The sequence below is a fragment of the Scatophagus argus genome, chromosome 1, assembly GCF_020382885.2.
Source record: "Scatophagus argus isolate fScaArg1 chromosome 1, fScaArg1.pri, whole genome shotgun sequence".
In the NCBI taxonomy this organism is placed as follows: domain Eukaryota; kingdom Metazoa; phylum Chordata; class Actinopteri; family Scatophagidae; genus Scatophagus; species Scatophagus argus.
Window position 1 is genome coordinate 28,945,982 of NC_058493.1, and position 27,488 is coordinate 28,973,469.

Here is a 27,488-nt window from a genome sequence, read left to right on the forward strand (position 1 = left end):
AAGCTCCACGTGGATTCTCTCTTTCCCTCAGCCTGTTTCATTATTCCTGCCGGTCCGTCTGAAGAGCTGAAATGATCCTTTGCCACGTTGAGACAGGCTAAAAGCTTTGCTCATGGCAGCCCATCTAATCACCATCAACAATAACCTGTCAAATCGTAATTACAAAGGAAAGAGGCCACTTAACACAAAGCGCTGGATGTAATGCAGCACAACAATATGAAGCCAATAATAACTGATGTAATGGTTTATTGCTGTCAGCAAAAATAGCAGATAAATAATTTGGTTTGATTGCTTGGTTGACAGTAGCACAATCACAATGAAGAAACTTATCAGAAGGTACATTTCTATTCATTCCTGTAGGGTGGAAGAGGACCGAATGAATTCACACCACTCTGTTACGCACTGACCTCAGACCTGTATGAAAAGAAAATGTCACCAATACATTTGCGCTCATGAATATTTTCACGTTAACAATAGATGAAATGACCCTGTGTAATGTGGAAGGTGCAGCTCTTAGTAACGAAGTGTAAACCCATCGTGACTTCAGCCATTGTTTTGTGAACCATTCTGAGGTGTGAGCTATCAACGGCATTACCTCTGTCACCATCTTGGTTTTCTGGAGCCAGCAGTGGCCAAATTTGGACGAGAGGGCGGGGCCAGAGAGGACATCCTGATTGGATATGACACCGTGGTAGGGACTTGTCAATTAGACCCTCCCTAAAGCATTCCCTGCTTTACGGTCTGTTTGACTCCAGAGGGGATCATAATTTACAGAATGAACATCATGCTGTAAGAGTTAAAACTAGTGACTGAGACCATAAAATCATCAGGAAACTGTTTACTGAGGTCATAAATCAAGTGAGAAGTAGGCTCATTTTCTCATAAACTCACACACAAGAGCTTCTGTTTGAAACCAGTGCAGTCGCCTCCTGCTGGACATAAGAAGAGCGACAATGCAGATATAAGACACTTCAGTATTACCCAGATGTTTTGATGTTTTTTTCGTTTGTGATGAAAATCCAAATGACAAATAAAGAAAGTCTCTAAGGGCACGTTGGGAGAGTTTCCAGCTGGGTCAACAAAATTAAGCCAAATCATGATCTTTTCCTAACCCTAACTATGTGATTTTAGTGCCTAAACTAAACAGACCTTAAGCACAGCTTTATAGCCATGTAAAATTGAAAACTGAAACATAAAGTACAACGCAATCCCTGTTCTGCAGAAATGCACACACTTTTTCTCTCAGCCCACACGTGAAACCCCACGGCTGAGAAGAACGCATCAGAGGGCATTTTGGGGAATGTAGGAAATGACAAACTGGAGTGGAAGTAGACGAGGCATGTTGAGGTTAAAATGGATTCATCATTCAAACATCACTACATGGTGAAGTCAGTCCTGGAACACCCAGCGCTCATTCGGCTAAAACATCTCTTTGAAGGTGACTCATCGCAGCAGGAAGCTGTTTCAGAGAACATCATTACTCCTATTCAATCTGTGGACACAATGTCGACTGAGACAGTGATGTACTGGCTACTGAGTCAATGTCCTTTTATAGACAGTAACAACCTCCTGCACTGCTCGTTTCTATAGGAGACGACGCTTCCATTCACAGAGGACAAAAGCAGAGCTAAAACAGAAGAGAGGTTCTCCTGAAAATTACAAAGGAAATCCAGCCTTGGACACAAACAATAAAACATGTCCTCATGTGTATACACGCACAGAGACACAGGGGCTGGGACAGCAAACATCACTGCTGAGTAATGTCGGACTATTTATAAAACCTTTTATTCCTCAAGCACAGTTCTAAAGAGAGCATCTTCATGTGGAGGATGGAGCTGGAGCAGCAGAAAAGCTTTTAGATAGCCAGTGGATGATAATTAAATGGTCACTGAGGTAAAAGTGTCTGTTATACAGACTGGGTGATGGGGTTTCATCCTGTTTACCAAGATGCTAAGATTTATGCCACAGGAAAAGGACAAAAATATCACTACTCGGTAGTTGGAGGAGCTGACCTGGTTAATGATAAGCCAATGCTTTTTCTATCAGCCCACACGTGAAACCCCACGGCTGAGAAGAACGCATTAAATCCCCTTTCTACAGGTTGTCAGAGGACATTTTGGGGAATGTAGGAAACGACAAACTGGAGTGGAAGTAGACGAGGCATGTTGAGGTTAAAATGGATTCAGAGATGACGAGCTGAATATTCATTCAATAAGGCTGGAGACTGGCTCACTGAGGCTAGAAGCCCACTGGGTCAGCTAATGTTAGTGTCAGCTGAGTGAGTCACTGCTGCTGATTTTTCTGCAATGGCTGCAACTACAGCTGAATAGACAAAATTATTGGGACAGCTGCCCATCTCACCAACAGGGACTTTAATGGCGTCTCATTGTAAACACTCAGACAGCTTTGCAGCTCTAACAGCTTCCACTCTTCTGTGAAGGCTTTCCACAACATGTTGGAGTGTTTCTGTGGGAATTTGTGCCCATTCATGCAGTAGAGCATTTGTGAGGTCACACACTGATGTTGGACCAAAAGGCCTGGCTCACAATCTCCGTTCCAGTTCATCCCAAAGGTGTTGGATGGGGTTGAGGTCAGGGCTCTGTGTGGGCCAGTCAAGTTCTTCCACACCAAACTCATCCAACCATGTCTTTATGGAGCTTTGCTTTGTGCACTGGGGCACAGTCATGCTGGAATAGAAAAGGGCCTTCAACAAACTGTTGCCACAAAGTTGGAAGCATAGCATTGTCCAAAATGTCTTGGTGTGCTGAAGCATTAAGGTTTCCCTTCACTGGAAGTCAGGGGCCTTTTATGTTTCAAGGAAAACAGTTTACTATATACGTTGACAAAGATGACGTAGGTGTTGTATCACAAATGTGGTTTTTTTTTGTTGTTGTTTTTTTTTGCTGTAGTGAAGGTACTGATGTGCACTCCCAACCCTCTGGTTACACACTCATATCAAGCTCACATCCTCAACAGAAGCTATTCAGTTAGCATTAGTATGTTATGTACCTAAGTGCTCTTATGCCATTTCCATCTGTGGTGCTGCTGCACAGCAGAGCTGAGCTGCTCCTTAACAACGCCTTAACAACACTGCTTAGTCCTGCTTTTTTGACTAACATCAGCCATTTGTTAGGTAATTTATTCTGTGTGAATCCAGAGCACTGAGTAAAGTCACTATTAAGAAAAGCATTGCAGGGTTCGTTTCTGTGTGGATAAAGGCTCCTCTGTCTCCCTTTTCTGGTGGTCTTGCTAGTTAATTAGCATCAGTGCTAATTCTTTGAAATACTCATTCCATACCATAAGAATTTCCCTCCAGGGATTAATAAAGGAATTCTGAAGATATACACATAACCCGCCATAACAAATAGGAATATAGTCACATACACAAAGTCCTGGGACAAAGACATGTTTTTTCTTTGAGGCATTGAAACAAATTGATTGGCAGCCTGAGACTTTCTTCTGTAGCCTGATAGCCTGCGTGAAGTCACACTGCTCTATCAGCGTGTGTCTTTGTGATTTATCTGGTTCCAGAAGCTTGCTGACGTGGTGACTCCTCATGGTGGTGAGCCAAAGCTGCTGGGAAGCTAACCGCTAACATGTAGCAGTAGCTCTCAATAGTTCACTTTCAAGATACAAGATACAAGATAGGTTTATTTGTCACATACACAATCACACACGGTACAATGTGCAGTGAAATTTTTTTATGTCCCTGCTACCAAAAAATATGTAAGTAAAAATTAAAAATCAAATATTGTAAAATAGAAACCTTATTAAAAATAAAATTAAAAATGTGAGAATGTGCCGTATTTACATGTGCAGTATTTACATGTAGTGCATGTAGTGCAGGTGGGAGTGGGATTGTCCAGATTAACGCTCACTGTTGAGCAGACGGATGGTCTGGAGGAAGAAGCTTCTCCTCATCCTCTCAGTGTTGGTTCTCAGGCAGCAGAACCGACGGCCTGATGGCAGCAGGGAGAAGAGTGAGTGTCCGGGGTGATGGGGCTGCCTGAGGATCTTCTCAGCTCTCGACCTGCATCGTTTGATGTAAATGTCCTGCAGGTCGGGTAAAGTTGTTCTGATTTTCCTCAAAGGCATTCATAGTGTCACACCTGGATGTTCTGAAGAATGGAAAATGATTTAAGAAACACCCTGGATGCTCTCTCTCCTCTGCACACCAAATTGATTTGCACACAAACATTCATACAACAGAAATCATCTGGTTTGTTGTCGTTCATGGAGTCCACGTCTTCTTCACCGTTAGTGTCCACGCTCACAGCTACATGTATACAAGAGGAATTCCAGCAGCATGACTGGGCTGTTCACACCAGTTCAGATCTGCGTCTGTTTAGGCTGCGTCGGTTTGAAAGTGTAATAGTCGTGATTTGAAAATCCCTCTGAGCCAACTCCGATACTTTGACTGAATCTGTTCAGAGCTTTCAAGTAACACAAAGCTTCTCCTCTGCTTGCTGCTTTGTGATAATCAGCTGATTCAACATCGCTCGCCGGTTCAGGCGTGAGGAAGAGGATGCAGGAGCAGGTCAGGTCTTGAAAATCAGAACATCTTCCGATGCCAACACCAGTTTTTATGTCTCCTCTCCTCTGCTCCTGGAAAAATAAACTCCAGAGATGTCAGATCTCAAACAGTTCAGAATCAATATCTTGGTCATTGGATTTAACCAATACTTCACGTTGCTGAGCACAAACAGAGAGTGATTTCATTTGTGGTTATAGCGTTACTGCACTCTACATGCAGTACGTGCCCGCTGCTCCCACTCAGTACATTTGATTAAGAGCTGCTGTCTGGCTGTGTGAGCACATTGTAACTCCATTTACCTTCGCAATGTGAGCTGAACTGTGTATTAGTTTTGGCCTACGGGGAATATGCATTGATTTGTGATATGTTCAGCCGTGACTGACTGTATCGTTCTGCCTCCCACTGGTTGCCGTTTCAGCCAATTGAATGAAGTGGATGGAGAGGGGAGAGGGCTGCAAACCTCCATATACATGAGTATACTGACTGAAACTGATGGCAGAAGGCGAGCTGATATGTGAGTGAATCAGTCACCTCTCCTGTCACCAGTTCTGTCTTAATTTGCATCATGAAACAACATTATTATCCCGCTGAAACATTATTGAGTCATTTACCTGTAAAGAGCTCGACGGAGTGAGGCGAGCTGGCCTCAGATCACAGCATGTTCCCAAAGCTCCAACCGAGTGCATATTGCATTTAAAGTGTGAACCGACATATGGTCGTCTGCCAGAGACAAAAGTTTTATTCTGCTAGCTGCATCGCTGCCATTCATCAGTTTATCTCAGCAATGGTTTAAGAAGCGAGTTATTGTTGAGTTAGAGCCTCAACATCTGTTATGTTACACAAGAGTGCAGACAACATTCAGGCAGAGAAAAACACTCGGTGTGTTTGCATTAGCACGAGGTTTCATTGTGTCCTTGGCAAAAAGGATTTTCTGTATTTATTTACATTCATTTTCTCTGTGTGGTTCTTTGGCTGCTGCTGTTGTGTGTGGGCAGAAGTAATTTAAAAGCAGTCAGTGTCCAGGATTACACACACACACACACACACACACACACACACACCTGGAGGTCTGACCTCACTGTAATCGCTGGCTTTGAGATGGTCTGGGGTCTGTATCTTGGAGTGAACTTAGTGGCGAATCCGCCCATCTTTAGGTGTCTCTCAGGTTGTCAAAAAGCTGGTTCACTTTCAGCCCAGGTGCGTCACTGTGGTAACCTGTGCTGCACAGCTAACCTGTTCACAGGACCAAATCAACATCCAAGTTTGTTTCTGCCAGTAACTGAATGTAAAGAGAAATGAAAGGAGAGTTAAACCTGCAAAAACTTCTTTTCTTTTTTTCCTTCTGTTGCTAGTAACAACCACTACAGACTCAGTTTCATAGCAGTTCAACTGACATTATCTGTATTTCCATTTTTCTAACTGTCAAGTGAATTTGAAGCAAACATTTGAAATGCTGGAAAGAAGAAAAAAGTAAACTAGCTAAATGAGGCTACACGAAGTGTAGGTGGTGGCGTTGAGGCTACGCCTCACACACTCTAATAAACACAGCAGAAGAAGTACAAGTCACAAACCAAAAATAACTTCTCCTCCTCCTCCTTCTTTGTCTTCTTATTCCTCATCTTCTGTCAAGAGCGGAAATAACTGCTCAGTCATGAATTCGATGGAACCTCATTTGACACCTTTTTCTTTTCTCTGAGCTTGGTGATGTTTGTCCTACGCACAGCACAGTGAGGACGCTTGCAGTGATCGGCAGGTATTGTCAGGCCAGAGAAGTTCAGATACTTGTTGGTGCAGGACATCAATGCGGGGCATCCAGAAAGTATTCACACTGTTTCACTTTTTCCACACTTGGTTATGTTACAGTCTCATTCCAAAATGGATTCAATTAAATTTCTCCCTCAAAATTCTACACAAAATACCTCATAATGACAAAGTGAAACAAGTTTGCTTGAATTTTTTGCAAATTTATTGAAAATGAAAAACAAAAAATGTAACATGTACATAAGTATTCACAGCCTTTGCCATGACACTCAAAACTGAGCTCAGGTGCATCCTGTTTCCATTGATCCACCTGTGGTAAATTCAGCTGATTGGGTATGATTTGGAACAGCACACACCTGGCTATATAAGCCCTCACAGTTGACAGAACATGTCAGAGCACACCCACATGGGAAGGAAATATATGAACATATATCCAAATATATGCAGAATATATGTCACATGTATGCCATATTTAGGGTCACATATGTGCATGTATGTAGGAAATATATGTGTCATATATGACTTGTATGTATCCACATACATGCCACAGTCAGATGCATAAATGTCATACATAATGCCTTATACACAGTATAAGGTGCAGTGGTTAGCACTGTCACCTCATAGCCAGAGGGTTCCAGGTTCGAATCCCGGTCTGGGCCCTTCTATGTGGAGTTTGCATGTTCTCCCTGTGCCTGCGTGGGTTTTCTCCGGGTTCTCCGGCTTCCTCCCACAATAGGTGTGAGTGTGAGAGTGTGTGGTTGTCTGTCTTTGTGTGTTGGCCCTGCGATTGACTGGCGACCAGTCCAGGGTGAACCCCGCCTCTCGCCCGTAGTCAGCTGGGATAGGCTCCAGCTCCCCCGCGACCCTGACGGATAAGCGGTATAGAAAATGGATGGATGGATAATGCCTTATATATAGCTCATGTATGTCTGGCTTTTTGCATATATGCCATACATAATGCTGATATCTCACTTTATTTGCAAATGATGTAATGTGCATATATGTTCAAACAAAATGTATTTATGATTGTACTTGTTTTAATTCAATGCAGATTGCAGTTTGCAGAAGAAAATTTAATGTATAAGACAACAGCTTTTGATTGTTTTAATGCATGCAGCAGTTTTTAAAGTTGCCTGACAGCCTGTCATCTCTCATCAAGTCGATCCACACTGCGGCGACGGGCGAACTACCGACTCATAAAGCCGAACCGAGACACCGGGCTTAGAAGGCTACAGGAGCGGGAAAACCACAATGCTATGTTAAAACTTGGTGCAAACTGCCGTTAACTGCCACGATCGATCACATGATCGCTTCGGTAAAACAAACAAATGAGATTTTTCTCATTTCCAACACGGAAGCAAAGCCGAGGACCTCGGCTGGTCCTGGTGTCTCCATGTGACTGGCCAGCGTTCACATTCAGAACAGTTTTACATCACATCACGGCCTAACAGAACGAGTTCGTTACAGTAAGTGGACTGGAATACTTAAAACTGCCAGTCTCTGCTTCACACACACACACACACACACACCTGCCTGCGTCCTGAATCCTCCTCCCTGTTGGATCCCAGCGAGCTGTGCTCTCTGGCTCGTAAAGTAAATAGCTTCGGTTCCCATCCACAGTAAATGTTTCCCTGCTGCCGTTGGGGTGGAGGAACCATTTAAATATTTATCACCTGTAATGACTGTCACTTCCACCAAACCACCTGCTGTTAGGTCACACACACACACACAAACATGCAGAGCGGGAAACCGATACGGAGGAGGCAGCAATGCATATTAATCACTTTGCTCCTCACCTCTGCTACATAACATGACAACAGCATTTCTAACAAGAGGAGTGTTTGCTTTGAAGCTGTGCAGCTCATCCAGAGCGGATTTACACTCAAATACCTTCGTTGTGAGCGAATGATTGCTTGGATGTAAAGGAAAGCTCGACGCCTCTGCTGCTCAGCTGTGCTCACATGTCAGTCAGTGTTGTGTCATTCTTCACTGGCCGATGGTGCTTCTACTCAGACCACTTTCAGCTGCTCAAATCAGCTTCTCCACATGAACAACAATGCGTCACATTTGAGACATCATGAAATTATGGGGAATTACAACTGAGCTGCTGAGTCTCAGCGTTCTCATCAGTCTCATTTCCAGCTACAAGATGAGACTGAGTTCTCTAGCGCCACATGGTGGACACGGGAAGTTAAACTGGACGTCGCACGCAGTCCAAAATGTTCAGCATTCACATCAGTGAGTACACTTTGGCTGATGCTTTTATCCAAAGCAACTTACAGTAAAACTTGTTGGAAGTGAATCTCTCTTAAACATCGGAGCTGTTGTCTGTGATGCAGCACCCGAAATGAGACGGAGGCGCCGACCCGTCGGGTGATGAGCAGGGAGGAGTTTCATTTGCTGTTTTTTGTCAGGTTGGCTGTGTTAGTTTCGCTACCAGGTAACCGTTGAAGCATTAGCACTGTTGCTATGGTTACCTGCAGCATTTTTAAATATTCCACCGAGTTCAGTTTCTGTTCAATTTATGGACTCCAACAAAAACATCAAACTCTGGAAGTCTAGGACGAGGTGATAAATATCCTGCAGCCTCCAGACGTCCCAGCTCTGCAGGCCGTGAACTGTGCTGTGGGTTCCAGGAGACAGACAGTCCTATCAGAGGAAGTAGAGCAGAAATACAGAATGTGTGTGTGTGTGTGTGTGTCGTCCTGACAGGAACGGGACAAAACCTCAGCCCTGTCACCTGCACACTGACTGTAGGTACACTCTGCTTTGAAATTCTAATGCTGATTTTACTGTGTGTCAGCAACAACGTGTGTGTGTGTGTGTGTGTGTGTGTGTGTGTGTGTGATAAACGCAGTAACACAGCAGTGTGTTCACACTTTCCCAACTTCATCTTTATCCTTTTCTCCTGACTGTGAGGTGAACGGGGACGCTGTGTTCATCTGGCTAATTTGTGATTTCTTTACTGCTGCACACCCTTCTTGAATTTCCCTCGGGATCAATAAAGTATCTATCTATCTATCTATCTATCTATCTATCTGTCTATCTATCTATCTATCTATCTATCTGTCTATCTATCTATCTATCTGTCTATCTATCTATCTATCTATCTATCTATCTGTCTATCTATCTATCTATCTGTCTATCTATCTATCTGTCTATCTATCTATCTATCTATCTATCTGTCTATCTATCTATCTGTCTATCTATCTGTCTATCTATCTATCTGTCTATCTATCTGTCAGATTGCTGCAGTTGTTTGTCCTACAGAGGAGACCGTGGTTGGGATGGTTTGATTGCACTTCATGACATTCACACGCATCTGTGGTCCCTTGTTTGGGTATATAGATTATATAGATTATATATATATATATATATAGTTTATACAACTTGTAGTCAGACAAGTCAAATGTTTCTATCACACAGGGAAAATGAACAGAACACAGTAGAAAAGTGAAGTTCCAACGCTCGACCATGTTCACGTTTCACCATTCAGTTCCTGTGGAAAGTGCAAGTGACTGATTGTTGTTTTTGTTGCAGAAGTTGTCAGAAACATCCAGTCCACCCCCTCATCCCGAGGTTAGAAAGGTGGTTTTCCAAATTACTCCCCTTGAACGAGGAGGTCACCTTAGCACAGAACTTCTGGAGTGTAAAACTTTCTGCACATCCTTGAAACTCAATATGTTTTGTTTTCTCTAGCGATTGAAAACCTGGAGAAAGAGTTTGAGTTTTTCAGAAAAACAACCTCAAGGGTACCTTTCCCAGGAGCAGCAGTGACAGTTGATTATCAGCAGCGCATTGGATCAATCTGTCTTTGAGATGAAATCATTCACATGGCAGGTAAAGTACAGTAGGCTCCTGGGGGGGTGGAAATTGTGCGTTTCAAGCATCACCAACAGAAAAGAGGAGCAGCGCTGTTGAATTGACAGCTTTCCCGAGGGTCTTAGACCTCATGAGCGATGTTTTTCACCCAGACGGCCCTTTAGAGGAAGAATCAAACTCAAGCCAGGAGAAATACACAGTGGGATGCTCACACAAAGTGCCGCTGAGGGAAGCGTCTGTCACACTTTGACAACGATGCCGCAGCACGACGTTATAACTGAACGTCTACCCGAAACTGCATCGGGTACACACAAACATACCCAAGCAACACACACACACGCCTTCCATGAGTGTATTACAAAGCTGGGGAGAAGTTTGGGGAAGGTCATGAGCCGTTTGATATTCAGGACGAGCAGCACAGCGAAGTCGATGGAAGCCGACAGCTCGCGATCAGCAGAACCATCAATCACATCAGAGATGGAGCCTTCAGCAGAGTCTTCTGAAGCATCAGGGTCCCTGGAGGGGCCTCACGAGAGAGAGGAGAGGGGGCGAGATCAGTTCACATGTGGCTCTGTGGGATCATTCAGTGAGCAAACAAGCTACAATCCACATGTGAAGCACCCACCTGAATCAGATGACCTCTCTGAGACGGTCGGTCAGCGTGAATCCTCCCTCCTACAGCAAACACATGCGTGAACCTGACTCATCAAACAGACCAAATTCAGGTGGGACAGGTGCAGGACGGCAACGATTGCTAGCATGTTAGCTGATACAGCTAGTAAGCACATTTTTTCATGCTAACATTCAGATGAACTCAGAAACAGAAAATTAAATGATGACACATTTAACATGTCCAGTCAATGAGTAATCTGACAACAGGAAATGCTTCCTAGCTGGAATGCTGGAGTGATTCATTTTGTCCCAGTGATAACGTCAGAACCTTAACAGGCTAAGCAAAGTGTCACTTGTTTGAAAAACTTCTCACCAGAATTGTGGCTTTGCAGAGTTTTCTGCGTGTGCTTCAGCTCCGCCTCATTCAGATTTGACCCTGATGTGTCACCTGTCGTCAGCTTTCAGACTGAGACTGAGACTGTTTCTGATTTTCCTTTTTAAAAAAGATGTCCTTTCTGTAATGTTGTCAGACACTTGGTGGACATAACGTTGCCCCAGAGGATTTTGTTGCAGCGACTGCAGCCTTGTGGTGGCTGCCAGCTGAGGTGAACTACTGGACCCAAACTCATGTCTATATATTGTAGGCACATTAACAAATGAGGTTTTAACTTGAAATAGTTTCTGATGAACAGAAATCAAAACAGTGAAACTGATGTTTGTAGTTTAGGAGCCATCACACATTTCTGTGTGTGTCTGCATTACTGATGCAAACCATGTCTAAAACTGTGATCATGTCAAACATCCACACTGTCTGCTTATTTAAGTCATTCTTATCTCCAGCCATACTGCCACACAAATCCCTAGAAATGAGTCCTAATCTGAGAGATCTGAGGCAGGATTTAATGCTGTCTGTCTAATTCAGTGTATCCAGGACCACACAGACTGTGTTTTAATTATAGAAAACCAATTTGACTTAGACACTATCTCTACTTTATTTATTTCCTGTCATATCAGACCATTAAAACTTTCTTATTAACTTCTTCTAACATTCTTAAAATATTCAATAATCTGCACATCTCAAGTTTTTCCATCAGGTTTATTCCCCCCATCCCCTGTCAGGGGTCTTTTGAGAGGACAAACTGAAGACAACCGTACCTCCCCTCAGAGACAAACATGTCAGCTCCTTCTGGCCTCGAGGACAGGAAACCACAAGTTTGTTTGATGAAACGTCTTCATGTCTGCATTTGAGAGGCAGCTCATGTCCGCTACTGAGGTCAGCTTGTACAACAGAAATCAGGAGCATCAGATCTGAAGGCGTGTTTCAAGATTTTAACTGCCTGATGGTGGGTTTCAGTGCCTAAACCAGGTGGGATCACCTGAGCTGCCCTGACCCTCAGAACTCTGAGGTCACTTCCTCTGTCTTTCTTTGGGGGGATTGGATCATCTGGCACGATTGCAGTCTTGCTGTTGGGTCATAGTTGGAAGGACGTTGGTGGACGAACTGAACACACAAGTGAACTATTAACTATTTAAGCATTAGAGGCACGTAGAGCGAATCAAACACAGGTTTACCTCCTCGGCAGGTGTTTCAAGGTGTTGGGGAGCTCTGCTGTACTAGTAGAGTTGAAAGGGTATAAATCCATCAGTGTCTCTAGAGGGCACTGTGAGAAGTCTGATAAATGTCCTCAAGTGATGTCACTCGAGTCAGCACAGGTTAAAGAGTTTGAAACTCAAACAAAACTGTTGCTGTGCAGTTAGAAATAAGTAAGCTAACCTGATTAAATACCTTAGCTACTACCATCCAGCTGTTGGCAGCATTGCATTGTGGGTAATGTAGGCACTGGGTATCGACAAAGAAGAAGAAGAATGTGTGGAATTAAGAAAAAAACAAAAAGAAAAGAGTCCTCTGGTCCTGCTGCATCATTTTTAATCGTTTCTTGTCAGTCTTGACAGTGTTGCAGAAGTGCAGTCCTGAAGGAGCAGAGCACTTTTCGGTTCCGTCACGTTCCTTTCAATAAACTACGTGGACGTTTAGTGGATATTAGTGATTAATAGCACAACATGGTGTTGGAGACCACAGCTGTCTTCATGGACCTTGTGTGTGACAGGGTCCAGACGGTCTAAAGATGGAGGCTGTGCAGACTGTGAAGCTCCCGAGGCACATTCATGATATTTGGTTATGTGAATAAAATGTTTTGACAATCACGGGATGTATGTGCATTCTCGACCCTGACACTCATCCAGTCCCTCCTCATCCATCCCCGCCGCCCATCAAATCTCCTCTGTGGTGAAATGTCACCGCTGTGAGTCATCAGCGCCATGACAGGTTGGCATTTGGCTCCTCCAGCTTCTTATCTCTTGATGCAGCAGGCCCACCCGCTCTGTTTTCCTGCCTGTGTTATCAGGCCCTGGACAGGGTGAACATGTACAGACACAAAACACAAAACACAAAACACTGACAAGCCAGAGCTTCACTCAGGAATACCAAAACAATAAAGGTGCACATAAGAGGAGACGGTGGAAACTGAAGAACGACAGGGGTCCCACCTGGTGGTCCCACGAGCTCCATATTCAGTGGGGGGTTTGGCACCCCAGCAGAGGTGTTTGCTCAGCTTCCTCAGAGGTTTTTCCTGCCAGTCTCCATGTATTAAAGGAGCCTGAGCAACAGCAACCTGCACCTTATCAGTCCTGTCTGAGGGCAAAATGTGCACTTTAGATGCTGTGTTTTTGTTGAAGGAAGTTACGCTTCTTTTGGCATGGGACTTATGACTTGTGTTCATCAAAAGATTTGTCTTTGTTACTGTCAACAAATCACCAACAACACACACACTGAGGTTTATTTGACTCCAAACACACCATCCTGCTGACCCAAACACTCACTAAAGCACCAAATGTGGATTCATCTGTTGCTGAAAATAGTCCCCAACTAATCCATGTTGAGTTGTGACCTGGAGACTGTAAGCCTTCACATCACAGCTGTGGATGCTTCATGCTCGATCACGATTGTCTCTAGACTAGCTGTGATGTCATAATTCCTGCAGGCGATAAATTTGTGTCATCTCTAATCGATCCGCAGCAACGAGCTGTGTGCATCAGGGTTAAGGTTAGAATCGGATTCTTCAGGTGTTTGAACTAACGATGGCTCTCAGGTGAAAAATGATCTTGAGGGTTTTGCAGCTGAAAGTTTGTTGGTTTGATTCACCTGTTAACCAGCTGTTAACCTGCTCCACTGTTCCTTTACAAACTGAGGAGAAGAGCAACGGCTGATTAGTCTGAGCTGCCTAATTACCCACACTGCACTGCAGGCTCATCAGCGCTGCAGCCTCACTGGCCAGCAGCTCCTCTTGTTTGGTTTTTTTGTGGCAAATCGTTGAGATCAAACTGAAGGAAAAACAGAGCAGCAATAATGAATCATTAAAGGCCCAGGGGACTTGCCAAATGTTACTGTGTCTACTTCTTCACTCATCATCTGAAAGCTCTTAGTTTCATCTATGTACGCTGTGTGAGGTTACAGCTCTAACGTCATGAAAAGTTTATCCAAGACAGAAGAAAAGAAAATATCTTATAAAAACCAAAATTAAAGACATATGTTATCAGTCATGGGTTGAAGCAGGGATTATTTTTATTGGAGATGTTTTCCAGGGTGATAATTTTATGGGCTTTGCACAACAGGTAACTAAAGGAAAGGAAGGAAAGGAAAGGAAAGGAAAAGGAAGTGACATATTTTGTCATTGGAGGGAACTCACTCCAACGAAATTTGTTCTCTGCATTTAACCCACCCAAGTGACGTGCACACACACACACAGCAAACCCGGGGCAGTGGGCGACTGCGTGCAGCGCCCGGGGAGCAGTGGGGGTTAGGTACCTTGCTCAAGGGTACCTCAGTCATGGACAACGGGACGGGGAATCGAACCAGCGATCCACCGGTTACGGGTCCGACACCCTAACCGCTGATCCACGACTGCCCCTAAATATAAAATCCGTAAACAAGACTTTTGGAAATATTTGCAATCAAGAAGTTGTATGTCTATAATGTCTGCACAACGAAAACTCTCTCTATTGCCTCAAACGGAGTTACAAAACCTAGTGCAGGGAGATCAGGGGGCTAGAGGTGGGGCATCTACATATTATAGTCTTATAAGACAATCTCACCCATCAAATCTTCAGCGTCTCAAGAGAACATGGGAGGCAGATTTACAGGGTGAGATAATTACAGAGAGGTGGAAGGACATAACCAGATCCTGGCATAAGACATCTAGAGAGATGCAGACCCGCTTAATTACATATAAAATCATACATTGGACTCCTTGTAAGATGGCAAGACTAAAGCTCTGTGAATCGGAGATATGCTGGAGATGTGAGGGGAGTAGGGAAACACTTTTACATATGCTGTATGAATGTGTAATGACACAAACTCTATGGGAAAAAATTATTTTATTCATCAACAAAGTGTTCAGGACAGATTTATCACAGAGTCCCGCTCTGTGTATTTTGGGCATAATAACAGAGGGAGTAGAGTCATCATTCCAGCAAACTCCATGGTGTAGACTGGCCCTTACTATGGGATGTTCTCAGACACTGGAAGTCAAAAAATGTTATCCCATTTAATGAATGGATGGGAGAAATGACCAAAATAGCCAATTATGAACAATTGATTTTTAGGCTGAATAATAGGGAGGAATCTCATACGAGTTAGTTGATTGGAGAAGCTATGTGGATGTATTTTCATGTAAACAATAAACCACGTCTTGAGGGTGACAAAAGTCTGACATGTTGCAGGGTGGAGGCTGTGAGAGTGAAGGAGTCGAGAGAGGTTCTGGTAATGTGAACTATGTGCATGTAGACGTATGTAATTATTTATTATTTATATTCGTATTAGTTTAGGTCATGCAGGAGTCTCTTTGTGAGTAATATGTTCTCTTCTGTTTTTTCTAATTTCTTTTTTCCCCTCTTGTGTCAGGAAGTATGTTGTTTTGTTCTTGTCATTGTTCAAGTGCATGTATGTTGGTTCTTTTGATGCACTGTTGAAAAGCAATAAAAAGTGAATTACAAAAAAAAAAAAAAGAATTATGAGGCTCCTCAGTTGCAGAACTTGTAATTCCTCAGTGGTCAGTGGATTTAAAGATTTTCTGCAGGTTTGAGCTGTGTGACTTAGGAGCAGTGAAAATCTTCTACATCATGAGGTGAACCTGGACCACATTTCATGACAAATCCATCCAACAGCTGTTGAGATACACTATATAGACAAAAGTATTGGTGGTGTGGGTCTGTTCCTCAGGGTTTGGGCTCGGCCCCTGACTTCGAGTGAAGGGAAACCTTAATGCTTCAGCATACCAAGACATTTTGGACCAGAGGGTTGGGTGTGCACATCAGTACCTTCACTACAGCAAAAAACAACAACAACAAAAAAAAACCACATTTGTGATACAACACCTACGTCATCTTTGTCAACGTATATAGTAAACTGTTTTCCTTGAAACATAAAAGGCCCCTGACTTCCAGTGAAGGGAAACCTTAATGCTTCAGCACACCAAGACATTTTGGACAATGCTATGCTTCCAACTTTGTGGCAACAGTTTGTTGAAGGCCCTTTTCTATTCCAGCATGACTGTGCCCCAGTGCACAAAGCAAAGCTCCATAAAGACATGGTTGGATGAGTTTGGTGTGGAAGAACTTGACTGGCCCACACAGAGCCCTGACCTCAACCCCATCCAACACCTTTGGGATGAACTGGAACGGAGATTGTGAGCCAGGCCTTTTGGTCCAACATCAGTGTGTGACCTCACAAATGCTCTACTGCATGAATGGGCACAAATTCCCACAGAAACACTCCAACATGTTGTGGAAAGCCTTCACAGAAGAGTGGAAGCTGTTAGAGCTGCAAAGCTGTCTGTGTGTTTACAACGAGACGCCATTAAAGTCCCTGTTGGCGTGATGGATGGGTGGCACAAAACTTTTGTCTATATAGTGTATTTCAGTTTTGGCCTATCTAGTCATAGTTTCAGACCAGTGTTAGACTGCTAGAAAGGCAAAGCAAAGAAGGCAAACAACAGCTTGGGGGTTGAAAAATAAGAGTGAAATGCTTAAGGAGTCTCTACACTTTCCACTATTGTACAGATAGTAGAATTTGAGGATCTCAAACCCAAAAACAATCTGTGGCACAAACACACTTAGGCCAATTCAATTAACTATACAGGAAATCCAATTATGGTTTTGTCAGCACTAATCGGAGCCTGGTCACTGGCATTCCTGATAGGGTTGTTTGCCAGAGAATTATTGTCGAGCCGCACCAGCTCCAATCAAAGCTCTGGCTCCTGTTTAATCCCTTGTTGATGCTGCACATTAATGAGACCACAGGCGCTAATTCAGTTTGGCAAACACAACCTTTGGAGTGTGGCTGATGTACTGTGAGGGGGTGGACATGAGCCTGACAAACATTTGTCAGTTTGGTTGGTTGATTTGTTTTCCGTTCAGCTCAAACGTGAGTCCTCCAGCAGCGATGGGTTCGTCTTTTCTCCTCCAGCCTCCCCGATGTCACACATGCTGAAGATGAAGGCCTGATTGGTGTTTTCTCAGGCCCTGAAACTATGACTAGATAGGCCAGATCATCATAGGTCAGTGTAGGTGTGCTGTCTCTACGTCAGCCCTGTGAAGAACCGGCAACCTGTCCAGGGTTCCCACCCCAACCAGGATAAGCAGCGAGATGACTTGGGTCAAACTGTCCATGTTTCATCTCGTTTGCCAGCTTTATACTTCTGCAAAGCCATCACATCTTGATGTCTGGACTATTTAGACGCCTCATCCAGTCACTATGTCTGGCTAATGATGGTTTGAAATGCTGCCTGCTTGCTAGCAGTTTCCCCCTGATCCCAATCTTTGTGCTAAGCTAAGAGAAGAACACATTTTTAAGTGAAAGCACTGAGCTGAAACTGATGTTGATCTGCCCATCAAAGTTGTGATAGAAAGTAAAGCCCCAGAATTCCAGCACTGATGACATCTTCATGACTCTGAAGATGTTCCTGCCGTTAGCAAGGCAGCTAACTTCATTCACACTGCGTGCTGCACTGTTTACATCCTTGACAGCATTTGCAGCCTGTTGCACGTACATCCAAAGCCTGTAGATGCGATGTTTTCCTCCCCTCACCTGTGGTCAGCAGCAGCAGGGACACGGTTCTCTGTTAAAGTACAGCTTCCTGGCTGTCAAAAATTGCCCAAAACACTGACAGATAGTGATGCTCCTGGGCTGAGTAGAAATAATGAGGACATCTGCTCCTGTTATTTCCTCCAATTTACAAGCGAATGAGTCGTGGCAGCCGCTCGGCTGTGGCTGCGCCCACCTGAGCGCTCCCAGGAAGCCACTCGAAGCCGAACTGCCCTCCAGAGAGTCACTGCCATCACTGCAGCCACAGGAAATTAATGTTAGTCATGTTTCATAAGACACGTTTTTGTTTGTTTGTTTCTCCGATGAACGGGGTTGTCATGTCAGACGAGCTGTTTATATTTGCTTGGTAACACACTTCCCTTCATGGTGATGACACATCATAATAAGGAGGTGATGACTTGTGTTATAACAGCCGGCTTGTTTAATTCAAACACGAACAGAAACTTAAGATCAACAGATTGAAGTTTTAGAGTTACATGCTGGGACTACTTTTGCTGAACAACAGCGTATTCATCCATGTGTGTGATAATGTATACATATCCACACATTACACACACACAAACACACAGCTTTGCCGTCTGGAAGTTGATGATGTTGTCAAACGCACAGCCGGATCTTTCTGTTTCTGTTGGTCACCACCGTCCCCTCCTCCTCTTGATGTGATACATATGAGACACGTTTGTGTTTTGCTGAAATTCAGTTACATTTTATCCTGGTGACTGTGCTGTGTATGGATCATCACGTTGTCAAGCAATCAGGTGGTCCCTTGCCGATTTAAAAAATAACAAAATATGTCATGTTATTACTGAATTTCAGAAGTGCTGGCAGACTTTTCCCCTGTTTCCAGTCTTCATGCTGAGCTAATCTTATGGACCTCCAGCACAGTCATGAGTCTGAAAGAGAATAAGCACATTTCCCAAAGTGTTAGCTATTCCACAGCTCGACCAGACAGGCGACAGAAGCCCAATAACACACACATTATTATTTTATTTATTCCATGTGGCTCATCTGTTTTCATTTCATGCTGTCTGTTTTCTCTGGATGCTATGGTGAATATTTTTCTACAGCGTGTAATCAAAATGTGTGTAATCAAAAGGTATAATTAAACTCATAGAACAAGGTATTATATTAATAAATGAAGTAATTTTGGGGGGAGAAAAGGCTGTTCAAGGTTCGCTTGTGGCTTTCTGGATCGTCTTTGATAAGACGGTTTTCGGGAAATGCTGGAATATGAACATGCTGGTTACATTGTGGCGATAAGAAAATGGTGCTGTGACACGGGATGCGTGATGGGAACAGCTGTGTGTTGAGACAAAGACAAGACGTCTGCACGGTAACACAAGTATGATTTTCCTTTTCATGTCAAATGAGACGCCGTCTGGACGCCATCTCAGTTTCGTCGTTCTTTGCTCCAGCAATGAAACCTAAACTACACTGAACTCCTAAAACTGTTGTCTCATTTGTTGACGTGTACTGAAGATCATAAATGGAAGAAGACCTGAACCGTGTGCTCCAAACAGGTTTTTTCACCTTCCACATCGACGGGCAGCAACGGGTTCAGTGAAAGGTGATATTTCTATGTTGAATCTTCCAAGCTTTTGGTGAACAACACTCCAGGTGTGACATCAGTTCAAAACCTGACGATGACCGGATGGTTCACCTGTGTTGTGTTTCTGTCGACTTGTCTGCCACCTAGTGGTCAAAAATCACTTGTAGTCTCAGATTTACTGTTCGGTCTTTGTGAGCCACAGACATCATCTGATTAGTGGAGGAGTGAAGCACCAGCAGCTCCTCTGACGCTGTGAGTATCCCTCAGAATCTGTTACGGCTTGTGTTTTTACACACAGGACAGAATTAATTACACTTCAGAAGTCAAGAGTGTAACAGGAAGTGATGCAAACGCACTCAGCGGCAGGTAAAGTGCTGATGAGATTGAGGATTTCTCACTTTTATATTCAGCAGAACACAATTTCAGTGTATGTGAGTGTTGTTAACATGTTATATAATGATCCCATGGCACTCTGTAGGTGTGTGTGTGTGTGTGTGTGTGTGTGTGTGTGTGTGTTTTATACTTTGTGTGTATGTCGTCCTCCTGCGGCTTCAGAGATAAAGTTTGTGTTGGACCACTATGACAGAAGCATGAAGAGAGCTAACAGTGCATGAGACTGTGTGTATAAGTATGCAGATTTTTTACTTCAGTAAAAGTATTAACACGCACTGTGGAAATACTCCACTCTTGTCAAAGTCCTGCATTTAAAACCACATTTAAAGACTCATTCTGTCATTTCTGCCACGAGGGGTCTCTCAGTGAAAACTAAACAGACACACCTGGTCTTCACTGTCACCTGAAAAGGAATTAAAGCTGTCAGTCTGATGTGACATGGCAGGATGGCGGCACACGTGAATGCAGCGGCTTTGCCCTCAAAGTGGTTGTTCTCTATGTCTGTCCTGTTTGTTTTTCTGTGGGGGAGCACCTCAACATACAGACAACAAGACTTGCTAAGGACTGGGACATCGTGCGATGAATTGGATTTCATCGGGACCTTCTACAATGAGCACATCCCTCCGGAAGCTGATCGGCGGTGTCTCCGTGGATCACCGCACCGGGCGGAACGCGCAGGAAGAGGTGCAGGGACCGAGGGTAGAAGCGCAGCTGCGGAGCTGGTGTTCAGACCCGGCTAAGGAAAGCCCTGCACAGGCCCGCGCTACCCAGCATCGTCGTACTGACCAATGCCAGATTGCCCAGCAACAAGATGGACGAATTGGCAATGACCATCGAGGCACAAAATTAGTGCAAGATTGCTCAATTATGGTGATAGCAAAGACATGGCCGCACTCAGCGATCCCCGACAAGGCTATTATGCTAGCAGGCCGCACATGAGCATGAGCAGAGGAGGAGGGCTGTGCATGTCCTCTAACAACAGGTGGTGTACAAACACGACAGTGACCGAAAGACACTGAAAGACTCTGAAAGACAGTGACTGAAAGACTTGAGAGTTTGTTGCACGGAGATGCCAACCTTTTGATCTGGCTTCACTGTTGGTTTTGTCACGGCTGTGTACGGTTAACTAATGCTAACGTAGCACCAAACAACTTGCTAACATCCATCAGTAAACTGCAGTCTGCACACATATTGTGTCTGGAGACTTTATCCATACAAATCTCAAGACTGTCCTCCTTAAATTCTACCAGCATGTTCAGCAAGAGGTCAAAACACACTAGACCATATTTACAGCAACATAAAGTCTCCAACTGTCCTCATCTAGGCCAGTCTGACCACCCCTCTCTCCCTCTCACACTCATAAAGACCTCTCATTAACTCATGAACGACAGGACTGCTTTGAGCGCACTGAGTGGGGCCTACTTGGACAGCAGGACCTAACAGCGCATACATCCACTGTTCTGTTTTACATCCAGAACTGCGCTGATGTCATCAAAACAACAAAGCATGGATGAACAGGAATGTCAAGCAGCTGCTGAGGGATGCAGCCTTTAGGTCTGGAAACAGGGAATTCAAGGATTCAAGGATTCAAGGAGCTTTATTGTCATTTCACACACGTAGAACATGAGTGGAACGAAATTAGTTTCCCCGGTCCCAGTATAAGCCCAATTGCCTAACAAATAAATATAAATATAAACAATGCTATATAATATAAAAACAGTAGAATATAAAAAAATACAGTAGGTGATGTAAACATCAGTGTAAACAGTATAAACAGTAGTGCAAATGACTGACAGGGTAGTGCAAAAGACAGTAGTGCAATGAGAGAACATGAGTAGTTTGAGAGTTCTGTGAAACTCAGGTTCCACCGAGATTTGAACTCGGATCGCTGGATTCAGAGTCCAGAGTGCTAACCATATGGTCTAGCGGTTAGTCCCATATGGTCTAGCGGTTAGGATTCCTGGTTTTCACCCAGGCGGCCCGGGTTCGACTCCCGGTATGGGAACTTGCAATTTTGTGGGCAGTCGTGGATCAGCGGTTAGGGTGTCGGACCCGTAACCGGTGGATCGCTGGTTCGATTCCCCGTCCCGGTGTCCATGGCTGAGGTACCCTTGAGCAAGGTACCTAACCCCCACTGCTCCCCGGGCGCTGCACGCGGTCGCCCACTGCCCCGGGTTTGCTGTGTGTGTGTGCACGTCACTTGGGTGGGTTAAATGCAGAGAACAAATTTCGTTGGAGTGAGTTCCCTCCAATGACAAAATATGTCACTTTAATCTTTACACCATGGAACCAGTCAGAACTATACAGTGTTGCCAGATTCCAACATAAAGAGAGGCATTAAAACTTCAAACTTAACACCACACTCAAATTTTTTCCTGCCAGTCCGAGGGGAATCAAACCGGCGACCCTTCGGTCACAAGCCGCTTCTCCAACCTCTATGCCACGGCTGCCCCCCCACCACACCATTAAGAAGGCAAAAGCAGCCTACAGGAGGAAGATCGAGGGACACTGCGGCGAGGGGGATCCCGGCGCGTTTGGCAGGGCATCCAGCACCTCACAAACTTCAAGGGGTCCAAAGATTCAGCCAACATCACCAGCAGTAACCTTTCTTTGCACGTTCTGAGGTGACTGAGGCAGATACTGGGTCCACACCACTAACCTACGAACAACCTGGCACTCACTGTGGGCACAGAGGAGGTCTGTGGTGTGAACCCCAGGAAGGCAGCTGGTCCTAATGGTATTGCAGGCCACCATTGTGCCCACCCCCAAGAAAACATCTGTCAGTAGCCTAAATGACCACAGCCCAGTGGCTCTTACCTCCACTCTAATAAAGTGCTTTGACTTCAAGATGCAGAGGGAGGATCCTGCCCCTCTTCATATGAAAGGAGTCATGGTGAAGAGGGTCAGTGATTTCAAAGTCCCGGGAATATACATCTCTCAGGACCTGACGTGGACCATTAACACCACTGCACAGCAGCGACTGCACTTCTTCAGGTCACCGAGAAGAGGAAATCTGAGCCAGGAACTGCTGTTGTCTTTCTGTGAATGTTCAGTGGGAAGCATCTTCACCCACGAAATTCTGGTGTGGTTCAAAAGCTGCACCATCTCTGACAAAAAGGTTCTGGACAAAGTTACAAAGTCAGCCCAGGAAGTTATTAGGACACAGCTTGCCTCACTGACTGACATGTACAAAGCCACAGAAAAAATGCAGCTCCACCCAGGCAACAGTCTGCTCACACTGCTGCCCTCTGAGAGGTGCCTCCGCCTGCACCTCCAGGCGTATGAACAGTTTTTATCCAAGTGCTGTAAGAGAACGCAGCTCTTAACAATATCTGTGGCTGTGCAATAGATTCTTTCTATTTTATGTTGTGACACTTATTTATCCCATTCCTGCTGCTTTTCTGCTGAGCTGTTTTTCTTGTTGTGTGTTGTTGTCTTTCATTCTGCAATTTCATCTGCACCACAAGGAGATGCATTTGATTTTGTACAGCTGTGCAATGACAATAAAAGCATTCTATTCTATTCTATTCTATGTGGAGACCTGACGGCAGGTTTGAGAAAGTCGCAGTAACATCAAAAGCCAACATTCCCGAACAGACATGCAGAACCGACGAGGTGCCTCTTGTCTGGTCGCATGGTTGTTAAATCAACTCATTTCTCAGTGCAGTTCTGCACATGTCCCTGCTGAAACCTGTCAGTAAATCTTATCTGTGCACCAAAAATAAAGTAAAATAACTCCTAACATACAGGGCAGCCTCTCCAGGTCTGAATCTTTAAAACAGTCAATACTTTTATCATTTATGGCATGGATCAATAGTCCTTCCTAACTCTGCAGCTCCTCCCTTCTTGAGAGTTATTTCCAGTAACCCTCTTACTTAGGGAGCAGATTAGGCTACCCTGAGGCATCAGTGTAATAGGAAGCGTGGCGGGCCGGCAGCAGGTCGATGGACATTGATCCGCCTCATTATTCTGCTGCATTGAACGCTCACCTCGGCCATTAACGGCTAAATAAAAACCAAATGCCCTCCCGCTCTAACCCTCAGTAATATTCCGATGCACTGCTCTACCTTTGGTCTTTACTGTTGTTTAAAAGCTGCTGCACTTTATCGACTCGTTGTTTAGGCGGTGTGGCTCGGTGTTCCGGTGCGGTGGATGTAATTACCGGCTGTTTTCGCTTTGGTGGGGAGGAGCAGAGGAAAATCAGGAGGTCGATGGCGCCTGGTGGCAGAGAGGACAGATCTAATTCAAACTCTCAACTTTCAACTACCCGGGGAGGAAGGATGATGCAGGATGTTAGTGCTGCTTTTCTATGCCTTTTCCTCAAGTGCCTTCTTTCATGGACTTTTTGGAGTATTTTTCCAATATTTCTATTAGTCATAACACTGTTTTGCTACTGAGGACAGAAACAGTCAAGCACACATTTGCTGAACTCAGAGAACTCATGCATTCGAGCTCAAGCTCATTCGAATCTTTTCATGAAGATTCGAATGAGCTCCAACATGTGCGCCACCAACATGGTGCCATAACTGAGTTTTATAAAGCCCTGGGTATGATTTTATTTCATCAGTTTGAAGGATCACCATTCTAAAGGGTGATCAGATCAGAATTCCTTTATTAATCCCTGGAGGGAAATTCTTGTAGTAGTTCAGCGACGAACAAAAACACCAAAAAGACCCACAACTTCCTGGTGTGTGGTAGATAGTAGACATTGTAGTCCAGAGAGTAAAAAAGAAAGTAAAGGAGTCACGAATAATAATAAAATAGTAAAAAACAGTGAGAAAGATCGGGAGCGTCTGTAACAGGCTGCACACGTATCGACGCATGCGCACTGATTGAATATGTATGCATATTTGTGTGTGATAAATGAGGTTATGTTGTGGCTATGGTGTGTTAAAGGTATGCATGGGAGTTTGTAAGCTCACATTGACAATATAGCTAAAACAAAAAACAGCTAACCAGGCCTCTCTGCGCTTTTGTCAGAGTCATATGCTCTAGATAAATTACCTACACACATGCCAAAAGTTAATATTTTAGTAGACTCCCTTCAATGCGTTTCACATGCTTAAGGTGTTGTCAGGTGTTTGACCTGACAATTTGGAAACCAATTAGAGTTGAGTGGAAGGGCTACATAAGCAATCACAGTTGGGATAACAATAATTATAATAAGAATAAGAATAAGAATAATAGATCTGATGATGTGATAAGTAAAGCAGAACATGTGTGAGCATCCCTTCGTGTTTCTCAGCTGTACAGGACTGCAGCTTCAATCCTGTCCCCCCATGTGTCACACTGAGCTCGTATTGTCCTCCGAGGACACACGGTGAGTCACACAGTGATGTGAGGAATCTGAGCTGCACTTCTTTCAGGTCTCTTATCTTCTGTGTTTCTTCAGTGATAGCAGAAAAACAGCACTATGTTCAAAGAAACCCACCGAGCTTATCAACACTTTTACCATCTTCTAATGTGTTTATCTGAGGCAGCGTCGTGCCGCTCAGATTTATCCCAAATAAAGGTGCTTATCTGGCTGCACACACAACGCTGCTGAAAGAATAAGAAATGTTAGATTTTATAGCTGTCAAGGTTATCTCGCTGTAAACACGATGTACTTTCTTGCAGCACGAATAAAGGAACTGAATCCACACACACACACACACACTCACAAACAGTGAGGATACAAAATAAAGTGAAGCTCCACTTCTCAGACTCAGAAGAGACAGAAACACTGATGGACATCAGTCTGAAGGGTTTGACAGCTTTGTGTCCATGAGTAGGTGCACATGGTCTTCTGCGCAGCAATACAAGAAGAAAAACAGAAGAACGGCCGAGTGCTTATTGCTGTGAGCTTTTGGTCCTGAACCAAAGCCTGAGGTTCTGCTAAGTGACTAAAGTCAATCCTGAGGGGAAAGTGAATGTGGTCTGTTTTACCCCATTAGTTTTGAGCCGTGATCCTCTCATCCAGACTTGGCATCAGTTCTGTTGGTGCACTATGAACAAAAACACTGGGACAACTGACCACCAGGCAGATTTGAGGTTTTGAGTTAAGGGTTTGAGAATCCTCAAATTCTGCAAAGTGTATCACAGTGGAAAGTGTTGAGACTCCTCATGAATCTTTCATTTTTCAACCTTCAGAGGTCAACCGTTGCTCTGTTTAGCCTTATGCATGATGCTATGGATGTAATGTTTGACTGTCTAACATCGGTCCAATCTGAAATACACTATATAGACAAAAGTATTGGGGCAGCTGCCCATCACACCAACAGGGACTTTAATGACGTCTCATTCTAAACACACAGAAGTGTGAAGTGGAAACAGCCCCATTAAGAGGCGTGTCTGGATACATAGTGTTCATTTTCTGCTGTTATTTGTTTAAGTTGGCACTATGAAAAGACAGTCATCTGAGCCATCTGTGTGGGTGAGAGAGCACTGATCTGTAGCCCATGAAGATGATAAAATGTTTGTCTCAGTTGCAGCTCATGTGATTGTTTTAGTTTGGGAATAGCAAAACTTTTGTTTTAACTGCTGGTTTTTTGTCTTCTGGTGTTTCTGTCAGGTACCAAACAGCTTCAGGCTCATCTCCTCCCACTGAAGTCAACCCTGATTTGCATGTAGCAGAAAACCCAGGCCGATACAGTCAGTTTTCACAGAAGTCACAGAAACATCTTTGGTAAAGTGTGCTGTAAATGTGTTACTCATTTGTACAACTGCATTCAGTGTTTTTAGGTTTTACACACTGTCACAACTTTTTTGAATTTATAGAAGCTCTCAGTACACTGAATCACCTCTGAAAATCAATGAAATTTTCAAAAATCACAGCATGCATGGACCCCGGGGGGTTTGTCTGTGCACTTGAAGCTACACGAGAGCCGGAATCAATGGAGCGAGAAAGGAGCCCTTAATGAACAAATTTCTGCATTCAGCTCCTCCAGCGCTGCAGGACGAAACACCTGAGTGCATACCAAACACACTCGGGCCAAACACACAGACATACAGGGCAAAGACAGGTGCTGGGATTTAGCCACAAAACAGGCCAAATACCTGCGACACGCAATATGCAGACAGTTCATGTTCTGCAGCTGTGGAGGGTTTGCTTCATATGCTGAGTCCTGTCAAAGGTCCCAAAATACCCAACAGCCATCACGTTTACATTGAACACATTCAGGAGATGTTCTGCACAAATGAGCTGCAAATGAAGCCACAGTCAACCAAAGATGGGCGGTCGGGTTGAGCACATGAACATGTGTACATTGCGCTGGTCCTCAGTCCTATTTATCAGATCGATCTCAATTTGTTCATGTTAATGATACATCATCCACACTCACAAAAGTTAGTCACGGAGTTCCCCAAGGTTCTGTCCTTGGGCAAATATTATTCACCCTTTATATGCTCCCCATCGGTGATATTATTAGGAAACACTCCATACGTTTTCATTGTTATGCAGATGACACACAATTGTACTTGGCAATGAAACCAGATGAAACAAATCAGCTAGTCAAACTTCAGGCATGTCTTAAAGACATAAAAACCTGGATGACCTGCAATTTCCTACTTCTGAATTCAGACAAAACTGAAGTTATTGTTTTGGGCCCCGAACACCTTAGAAATAAATTATGCAGTGATATTGCATTGATAGATGGCTTAGCCGTGGCCTCAAGCTC

General features: G+C 44.1%; 1 non-coding gene across 1 annotated transcript; it reads left to right on the forward strand.

Annotated features, from left to right (window-relative positions):
• Positions 1–21,766: 21,766 nt before the first annotated feature.
• On the forward strand, positions 21,767–21,838 carry trnae-uuc. Its single transcript has one exon. It is a non-coding gene; the product is annotated as a tRNA-Glu (tRNA).
• The last annotated feature ends 5,650 nt before the right edge of the window (positions 21,839–27,488 follow it).